At 32.6% G+C, this 10,637-nt stretch overlaps 1 pseudogene; it reads right to left on the reverse strand.

Annotated features, from left to right (window-relative positions):
* Positions 1-444: 444 nt before the first annotated feature.
* LOC111399939 lies at positions 445-6,631 on the reverse strand (annotated as a pseudogene).
* Between the last annotated feature and the right edge of the window lie 4,006 nt (positions 6,632-10,637).

The following is a 10,637-nucleotide window of genomic DNA, read 5'->3' on the forward strand; positions in this document are numbered from 1 at the left end:
ATGAAGAAGAGTCCATAGAAAAAGAGTAATTATAGGGTACAATCCAACCCCCTAGAATAGAGTTGTATATGAAATAAAATGTTAAAAGTTTTCTTATTTTGAACTCTTCAAGTTCATCACAAATTTCAACTCTCAATAGAGCTTCCAGATAGAAATTTAACTAGAATTTGACAATTAAACTTCAATAGGATTTCTCAATAGCATTTCAATTAAAATTCCTCCTAATGTAAATTTCAATTAGAACTCTTCAATTATTTTAATAAGGAATTTGGGTCACACTCAAATTCTAACATAAAATACACAAGATAAAGTGGAATGGAACTTCTTATTACTATCTCAACTGCTATTAAACAGCCTCCAAAATCGAAATCGACAAGTCTTAGCGTTAATTACACCATTTAATCCCTATAATTATCAGCTAAATAGGGGAGAGAGGGAAGAGGATTATGAATCACTAACTTTTTCCAGTTTTGGCATTGAATTTCCTAATAACAAAGACTTGATAAGTGTTAAGGCTTGCTTAGGTTTATGCAGGGGAACTTCATGGCCTGCCCCTCTCACTACAACAAAACTCAATCCTTGGTAATCTTGTGTCCATCCTCCTGCCTGTTTCATACCATTACAATGAGACAAATTCAATAGTTTGTTTGCCAATGATTTTCTAGTTTGCATCGTATAATGAACACATGCTCCTTAGTCGATAAAGCAAACAAGTTCGATTCATATTTTTTCTTAAAAAACTGATGAGTGTGCAAAATTCGATAGATGAAAGAAAGCAGAAAAATCTAGCCATCGTCGTACCAAGCACGCCAATGATTAATTCTTGGAAGTTCTAGAGCACCTATACTGTGACGTGTAGATGTAACTGGAATTACAACATGAGCATCCCCACCGTAAGAAAACAATTACAAAGATTGTAATATGATGCTTTTATCTACATTACTTAGAACAGAACGAATATGATCTGTTGATTTATTTAAATACAAATATAAATCACAAAATATTAGTACAATGTAGGACAATAAACGAATGAAATGAGTAACAACCTCTAGACAATTCTACTGATCCGTATGAAATGCTTCATCTAAAAACTTAAATTGTTTCAGAGACCACATTTATTTATATAAATTGAATCTTGAGCGAGCCTCCTCATGTGCAGGATTGCCTTTTTGCATGATGTCGCAAATGGGTGACAATGTGACCTAAACCATCGCTTTTCTTGGCTATGTTACCATGTTAATCCATCTCATCTAAAAGCTTTAGCTATTTGGAAGGGGGATACAATTAATTATTTAAATTCAACCTTAAATAGCATTGTAGAGTTTAGGTTCTTTTTATGCTAAGAGAGATTAAGATGAATGTCCCCCTTCCATAATGTATATCTAAGTTAGAAAATTTTGTTAACAAGTATTCAAAAGAAAACCATAAAAATGGGAACAGGTAGAAAACTGAAGATCCAAATACGAAGTCCCAAAGGTATAAGCTCGCCGTAGATGTTCAAAACCGAAGTAGCAGAATCCTTCCAATTTTCATTCACCATTTCACTGCAAAGAAGTGATTATGTGAATCATTTATCAATCAAGAAAATGCATTAACGTCAAGTTGTAAATATCGATTACCTTGGAAATAGCTAAAAGCGAAATATAATGAACTGCTATAGTTAGAGAATATTATTGACTTGGGATGATAAAAGAATCTTGAATCTCTCGAGACCTTACTCCAACTGAATCACCATACTATATCCCATTAAGTTCAAGGTTATTCCATCCCTAAAATGTACAGGAGGGTTGTTAAAGACACCTAGTTTGTTTCTGTGGATTTTTAGAAGTTTTTGTGCTTCCTTATTTGTTCAGAGGTCCAAAGATAAAACAACTGTTTCTGTATAAATGGAGCCTAAATTTCACACTCGAGGTACTTCAAAATTTTGTTATGCAGTTGAAAAGTAATCTAAACAACGTAAAACGTCAAGAAGAAAAGGAAAATTAAAAGGATGAAACAATTTTTTTTAATTATATTTCTAGTAGTGTTCTAAAAAGAGCAGTTAAACACCGTCTAGGCACTGGCGTAAAATGCCTCGCCTTGTGCTTTTTTGCACTTTTTATTTTTTTTTAAATATTTTTGTTGCCTAGGCGTGCTTTTTTTTCCCCTTCATTTAAAATTTTAAAAAATATTAAAATAAAAAAAATGATTTTTTTATGCCTAAGCCAAATCTTGGTCTCCACGCTTGCTTTGTGATTTTTAGAACACTGATTTCTAGGTCAGCCAATACACATTATAGCGCCTACTTTCCTGCACTATATTTTATTTTTGTAGCACAGAAACGTTATAGTTAATAACTTTAATCAGGTTGAGATTTAAGTTCTCATTAGAATATGCAATTGTACAAGCAAATGAGGCAAAAAAACAACTATAATTGATAAATTGTCATCACTCAGAAAGAAAGGGAATATAGATTAAATTATCATTTCAAAAATTACGAAGAAATGCGAGGAAATGAGAATAAGACTCCAAGAATCCTTTTCCCTCCCATCCAAAAATAGAATTTACCTGCATGTATCACATTTGGATGAGGGTTTTTTGCTATGAACATGGAGAGCATTTTGAACCTCAGGAAGATTGAAATAAATAACTGATTGCTGCAAAGTGTAAGGATCGTATGATCTATTGATAAGATCAACCTTCTATCATGGGAAATTTGATTCCATTAGTCATCCATAGACAATATATAAGGAACATTATTTCATATCCTATAAAAAATATTTCGCGAATTTAAATTCAATCAACAGACAAAATCTCAAAGACATTAAAATAGAGATTATTAAAGATTTAAATACTTACTTTATTTCTTTTCAATAGCTGATTAAATCTATTAAATTTGGCTGTGCATGGAAGAGTGAAGATACTATAAATATCAATGTCTTCAATTTCTTCAAGAAATATATCGAGAACTTCATCACACTGCTCTGATGCGTGTAAAAACGATCCAGGGTCGCATATAATGTTCAACTGCTTGAGGTTTGATTAGATATCATACCGACTGACCACAAATACTGGAAGCGCCCTAATTGGTCGTAAAGATCATCGGCTAGAGCATTTCCAACCTGCATTAAAAGGGTATGTTACCTGTTTAATTTTGTCAAATAAGCAATGTGATCTTCTTGTCTCAAATATCAAGGGGAGAAACCCAATTCCATGAAACCCTTCAAATTGATAACTTCGTCTTCCTCCTCCTCCTTTCCAAGGTTGTGCCTTAAAATTGCTTGGCTTAGTTGTGATATATAGTGTCCTGTACATTAAGTGCACCACAATTTATTTCATAATAGCAAAAAGGATGCTATGAGCCATTGAGCTAGGAATTAGTGTTGGCTTATACGATGTCTAATAGCGTCGATCCTCTTTACGTTACTTAAATCCTTTCCCGAAACTAGTTTCAACAAGTAAACCAAACGGATGAAAACTACATAAATGTAACGATCAAGCCTTTGTGCCCAAACTATTAACTTACGTATTGTCCGCTATGAGAGAGTCTGGGCCATCTTACCCCTTAAGAATTTCTATTGCGTCCCTAGAATTCGAACATATGAGCTCCTTTTAAGAGAAACTTAAGTTGAATACTGGTGCCAAGATTCAACTTAAATCATCCTTAAGTGAAAGGCCCAAGACTCGAATTTTGAGGATGTGATAGAAATCCGCGAAGGATAAGATGGACTCAGACTCTTTCAGAACTGAAAGTACGTATGTCAGTTAACGGCTTGGGGATGAGGCTTGAGTTGTTACTATAAAGGTAGTCATTCCATAACTATTCAAAGTTTATGGAAAATTCACAATAACCCACCTGCGTAACTTACTCTTGTGATATTTAAGTCCCTCCCTTTATAATTTGGAAAACGCTTAAACCACTGCATGAAAAATTCTAGGTTGTCGGCAGCTGCATTGAATGAGATTGAAATCAAGCTTCTATACATTACCAAAATAACATTAAAAAGGAAAAAAATCAAGAAGGGCCTCAAGAAAGAAACTAATACCAATGCTTTTATCACCATTGTTCAGTAGATCATTGGTAGTGATAGAATAAGAAAAACCAACTCCGACTGGAGTGTCAACAAACAATATATTTGCAACTGCAAAAATGGAAAATAATTAGGCAACTCCCTTGGCAAATTTGAATTTAAAAACTGACAAATAAAATCTCAATAAAATTGGAATTAATAAGTTAAATGCAAATCAATCATTTGATTGCACGTAGCAGATAGCTAATACCTTTATTCCAAGAGTAAGGGTTCAAATAAAGTGTCTTCCCATCTTTCAGGACATGGAAAGGTCCAATTTCCACTGCTAGTCCATATCCAATAGCTGAACGTCCATGCTCTGATCATGGTATAATGAATTTTAAATCTTAAACTTAAAATTTGAAAAGAAAAGAAAAGAAAAGAAAATCTGACCCAATTCCTGTGAATACAAGTTTAAATGCAAGATGGAGAGAGAGAGAAAAAAATTAACAGAATTTTATGTTCAAGAAAGGCAAGAAATATCACCATATTTCTTGAATTTTAATTTTCTTGGCTAATGATAAAAGGTTGTTGGATTAGGCTACTTGTACATAAAATGGTATATAAGGCATTATATAAAATGGTGTGGAGGGAAATGTTGGACACGGAGGCGATGCAATAATTGAGAGTAATGAACAAAATAAAATATGTATGATCAGAACGAAGAAAATAAGATTAAAGTAAAAAAATTGAAGAGAGACTAGCAGAGAAATCGATGTTTTATTAAATATAATATGTGGAGAAAATACAAGAATTCACCAATATGAAGAGCCACATATTTATAGGGACATACCAAACCCTAAAAATATCGTAAATATAAAAATAATATAAAAAATAATGTGGAATAAAGAAAATAATATTTTTCTAATAAAATCACTTGAAAATAAGTAAACAATATTTTCCAAAAAATAACCCCAATTTGGGATACAATATCTAACAATTTCCACCTTGACCCAAATCTTAGTGCAACGAACAAAGCTTCAAAATTTCTCCACTTCGAAAAACATGTCCGACTGCATCGAAATAACCAAACTTCTCAAACGCTAACCAAAACTCTCCACATCACAAAAAATTATAATTTGCCCAACATCCACAAGTGACACCCAAACCCTAATCCTAGGTTCCTAAAATTCTAATAAGGAATTAATATCGACCAAACACGGTCGAAGCACACCCTGTAGCAAAATTCACACAAAATGTCTGATCAAAAGGCCCCTTGTTAGAACTGTCACCCTCCAAGATCCAAAAAGCATTACAAACATTTCCAACATCGTGCCTACGCTCAATGGATCTAACCGTAGCATTTGAACACAGTGCATCCACTGAAATTGGTGGCATAGCAGAATCACCAACGTCTTTCCTAGCAGTGTTCTAAACCGGCTCAAAGCCCATCACAAGAGGTAATGTACTAAATTGAATTTCCACCACCATACCAAACTTGTCCACATGTCTTCTAACTACTTCTGTGTGCCACTGTAAGATGTACAATTGAGACTTCTTCCGTCCCTCTAGTATAACCTGGACACCCATTCGGTCCTTCAAGACTCTACCTCCACCAGAGAATTATACCCATTTGAATCTAAAGTACTCAGCAAGCTGAGATTCTTTTTCAAATTTGGAACATGTCGAACTTGACCAAGTATTTCGACTGTCTCATCCTGCAACCTCAATCTGACTCGACCGATTCCAGCAACCCGATAAGATTGATTGTTTCCCATGACAACTTCATATTGCCTAACTGCCCCATATGCCTCAAACAAGTCCTAATTGGGACACATATGGAACATGCATGCTAAGTCCAAAATCTACTTCTCCTCATGCTTAGACTCCATGTCAGATACGATCAACACCACATCTCTAACATTCGAAAAGTCCATGACAATATTGGTCGCATCCGAATTACATGATTGCCTCCCATGATTTGCATCTAAATTACCTTTAACCTATAACTTATTGCAATCTTTCTTGACGTGTCCTTTCCTCCTACAGTGGAAGCAATACAAATTGCTAAAGTTCGTCATCAATCTACCCAATCGTTGATCACCATGAGATAACTGATCATTCTCATCCTTAGATGTAGCTCCAATCAGATGCTTCTTCTTCTCCTTTGAGAATAAAGCATCATAAATGTCTTCAATAGTAAGTGTATCACGACTGTACAAAATCGTGTCCCGAAATGACGAGTAAGAAGCAGGCAGCCAACATAACATGATCAAGACCAGATCCTCCTCATCATACTTGATCTCCAATGTTTCCAAATTCGCAACGATTTTCTTGAACACAGCAAGGTGGTCTTCCAGCGATCTTTCTTCCGCCATGCGATGGGAATACAATATTTGATTTAGATGCAGTTTGCTCATAAGACTTTTAGTCATACACATCTGCTCCAGTTTTAACAACAAAGCAACCATTGTTTTCTCCTTCAATACGTCCTGCAAAATGTTATTGGAAAGGTGAAGATGAATCTGCAATAGGGTCTTCCAGTCTTTCTGTTGTTTCTCCTCCGTTGTCCAATTTCCTGGCATCTTATCAAAACACAACAAAGTATCATCTAAATCCATCTGTCCCAACATAGCCCTCATCTTTACTTGCCACAATGAAACCTCGTATTGCAATCCAACAACGAAATATCACATTTCAATGCAGTCATCTCTAAAAAAACTAAATCGAATCACGAAGAACCTGCAACCTAACTCTGATACCACTTGTTGGACCAGGATGCGATGCAAGAATTGAGATTAATTAACAATATGAATTATGTATGATCACAATGTGAAAAAAAGATTAAAGTGAAGAAATTGAAGAGAGAATGGCAGAGAAATCGATGTTTTATTAAAGACAATATGTGGAAAGAATACAAGAATTCAACAATGAAACTTCGCCTAAACTGAATGAAGAGTCACATATTTATGGGGATATACCAAACCCTAAAAAGATCTTAAAGATGGAAATAATATAAAAAATAATGTAGAATAAAGAAAATAATATTTTTTTAATAAAATCGCGTGAAAATAAGGAAACAATATTTTCCAAAAAATTCACCCTAATTTGGAGCACAAAATCTAATAGGAAAAGATTAGATGAAAAATTGACTGTGGTTTAAATTAACAAATGATAGAGTAACATATAACATTATGTAACCCATTATATAAAGTATCATATGCATGTAGCAAGATTCAAGGATGTTTGCCCATTGAAAAATGTCTTCTGAAAAAAGAAAAATAAAAAATCCCATGCAAACGGTGATATTGACGGTTGGTCCCGAATCTGAAAAAATGTTCTTTTTAGGTTTATTGTTATTGTAGATTCATATTGATATTCTATCTGTTATGATAAAAATATTATCCAAAAATGAAAATTTTTATATAAGGCGAAGCTGTCATTTTGTCAGTTTCATTGCTTAGCTTCTTTCCTTTGCTTCTTCCTTTCATGCTTTTTACATCAATTTGCTTGATTTTCAAATGCACATGATGAGGGAGGCGTAAAAATCTAATTAAACTTAAAGAAACGTTAGCTGACTATTTTAAATGTAAACTAAACAAATTGTGAATTATATAAAATCGTTTTTCTTAAAATATAATTCAGTGATTCAAGAGAAATCCAGCTTAGTCCCTGTTTGGTCCCCATTTTTCGGTAATGAAAATTGGAGGAATAATGTTTTTTTTTTTTTGAAAAATAAGAGTTTGAAAAAAAAAATTTGATTTACTTGTAATATTATTTTATGAAAGATTGTATGGTTGAAAATAAGAGAGAGAAAAATAGAATATAATGAAATATAATTTAATGGGGACCAAACGGGGGCTAAATTTCAGGGACGACAGGGAGAAAATAAAACTAACTTTCATAAAATGTAAGCCCTTGTTTGTCATACATTATTTTACATTTTACCAAATTATTTTTTTTACAGTACTCATTTTCTACCACACATTCTTTATTCAAATAACATTACACATAAATAAAAAACGTTCCTTCTTTTTTAACCACACATTCTCAATCAATCTACAATTTTATAATACATTTATCAAAATTAGAGGGATTCAAATATAACTTTCTTAAAAATAGGCTTGTATAGAAAGACTACGAATTTGACTGGCAGTACAAAGGGTGGCTGGCTCGATAGGAATTACTAGATTAGAGAGGACAATATTTATTATTTTTTATTCTTTATTTTAAAAATATTTATCCACTTTGTCACTGAATTTAAGCAAATTTTCACATGCTTTTTCTATAGCTTCCTGTCCCAGTTTGTGGCGCCCCTGTCTTCAACCCTATACCCAACAGGAAGTTTTATTCTTTAGATAATATATTAATTGTTTTGAGTTCATGCCAGCATTTGTATCTGTCGAGTCAAAGTTTCCATTAGCATTTTTTAAACTGACAAAGAGACTGAAAAAATAAAATTATATATATATCAAATTTATGTTAATAACTTGAAACACTATGAAATTTGACCATCCAAAGTCTTCTCTTTCCATACCAGATTTAAGACAGGCGAGCCAACACTCGACAAGTCATAGTAATCGTTCAAGTTGCCTCTTTCCAAAATTTTGAAGTTGGCATAAGACCTCTAAAGTTAGTGACAAATTTGAGTGGATTAGGGTGGATCTGTGCTACATTCAATCTATTTTAGAACTTCGTTTTCTATAGACAGTGTGACCAATTTATTTCACCTTTTATATAACATTGTTAACCAAATTAGGATTTTATCAACTTCACTTTGGGAAGCTATTCTTGGCAAATACAATTCACACATTTGAAAAATAATAGTCCATTTTAATATAGTCTAGCATTTCAACCATCTTTTTTCAATCTTTTGACAAACCATTTCTCAAATTTGTAGCTAAAAAAATAACTCTTGCCCATAATAAAATTTTTTTGCCGTGCTTCAAAAAATTTCAATCTTATCACAACAACACTTCAAAGAATTACTATTTGCACTCTTCAATTTTTTATTTTTTATTTTTATAATCAAAGAGAAATCCAAAAAAATTATATTTTCTTAAATTGTTCAAACATTAACATAAGTGAATAATGGTCTAATCAACATATATAAGAAATAATCAACGCCCAAATATTTTTCAATTGAATGTATTATCTCACATCAAAATTTTGATCAAAGCGTTTTTTTCTCGAAATAATACTTCTTTCATGAAATGTATGTTCAACTTCCATTTTAATAGTAATTTCTATAGCCGTAAAATAAAAATAAAAAATTAAAAGAAGCGATTTCAAGTGATTAATAATAACATCAATCGACATGTCCTTATGTTATAACATATTACTTACTCTATTGATAATTAATATATATTGTACCAATAACCATGTCAAACAAGAACTTAAAATTTATGATGTCGAAAGATAAACTTAAATATCTCTAAGTGCCTTAAGGTCATCACATACCAAGTGTTCTAAATCGACTTTTATTTGTAGTGCTTGAAATTTTATTACTTCAAACTTTCAACTTGACTTGCCTAGCGTGTTTGTCGAAGTGGCGTAAGTGTCAAACATTTCAAATTATCCTAAATAAATTGCATCGCTTTATATATAAGAATGATCCAATGAGGTGCTCATCTTATGCTAAGCACCATGACATGTCATATTAATTATTTGGTGAATAAAGATTTGATAGATCTCAACATTTGAATTAAATTTACTTTCCACCAATGAATTAATATGACATGTCATCAATGCTTAATATAAGATGAGTTATTCCTATATATATATACACAAATTAAGGATTAGTATATTTGCGAATTGGACAGTTAAATTGGCTCGGTTGATTGCATTTAAACTTTATTTTATTTGTAACTTTTTATGAACTATATGTAATAATTTTTTTGAGGGGCAATCATAAAAAGGAATGTACTTTCTCAATTACAAATTTTGAAGCTTCAGGAGATTGAGGAACTTTGAACTATAAGCGTGGGAAGAAGAACAAGAATTAGTGATGCTTGGGTATCCACTTGGAAGAGATAATTGTAAAATATCGGGAAGCCGGTGGTTGTAAAATATCGGGAAGCTGGTGAAGTCAGTTGATCTTGGAGATTACAGGAAGTAGATCGAGAAGTCTAGTGGAGTTGGCTAGGTAGCAACTAACTGTAAGGTTCATAGTCTATAGTGAAGATAACTGGTTTGGTCCTCGAGTTTTTACCCAGTTGGATTTTTCCATCAACAATTACTGTGTTCTTAACTGCTTTCGTATTACAAAATGTGGCATTCAAACTTGGGAAAATTGACTTGTATGCTTAATCATCTAGAAACTATTAAAATGTAACTTGTTGCTTTTAATAGAATGTTTCTGCACTTAATGGTCAAACTAATAGGCTAAGTAAGAACTTTCAAAAACTTAAAGTTACTATTATAATCAATAACGAATTTTAATCTGGTAAAACATTGAAATATTGATAGAAACTAACACCTATAGCTTCAACGCTGAGTTCTCTCGAAAAAATATGACCATTGTCCTTGTATTTTGGAGGGGGGGAGTCAAATTCTTCAGGTTTATATGCTATCAAACGCACACAGTTGTTATGCACTCACAATGAAAAGAAGAGTTTATCTTTATCTACAGTTTCTACATTTCCAAAA

This window comes from Olea europaea, chromosome 9 (genome assembly GCF_002742605.1).
Source record: "Olea europaea var. sylvestris chromosome 9, O_europaea_v1, whole genome shotgun sequence".
In the NCBI taxonomy this organism is placed as follows: domain Eukaryota; kingdom Viridiplantae; phylum Streptophyta; class Magnoliopsida; order Lamiales; family Oleaceae; genus Olea; species Olea europaea.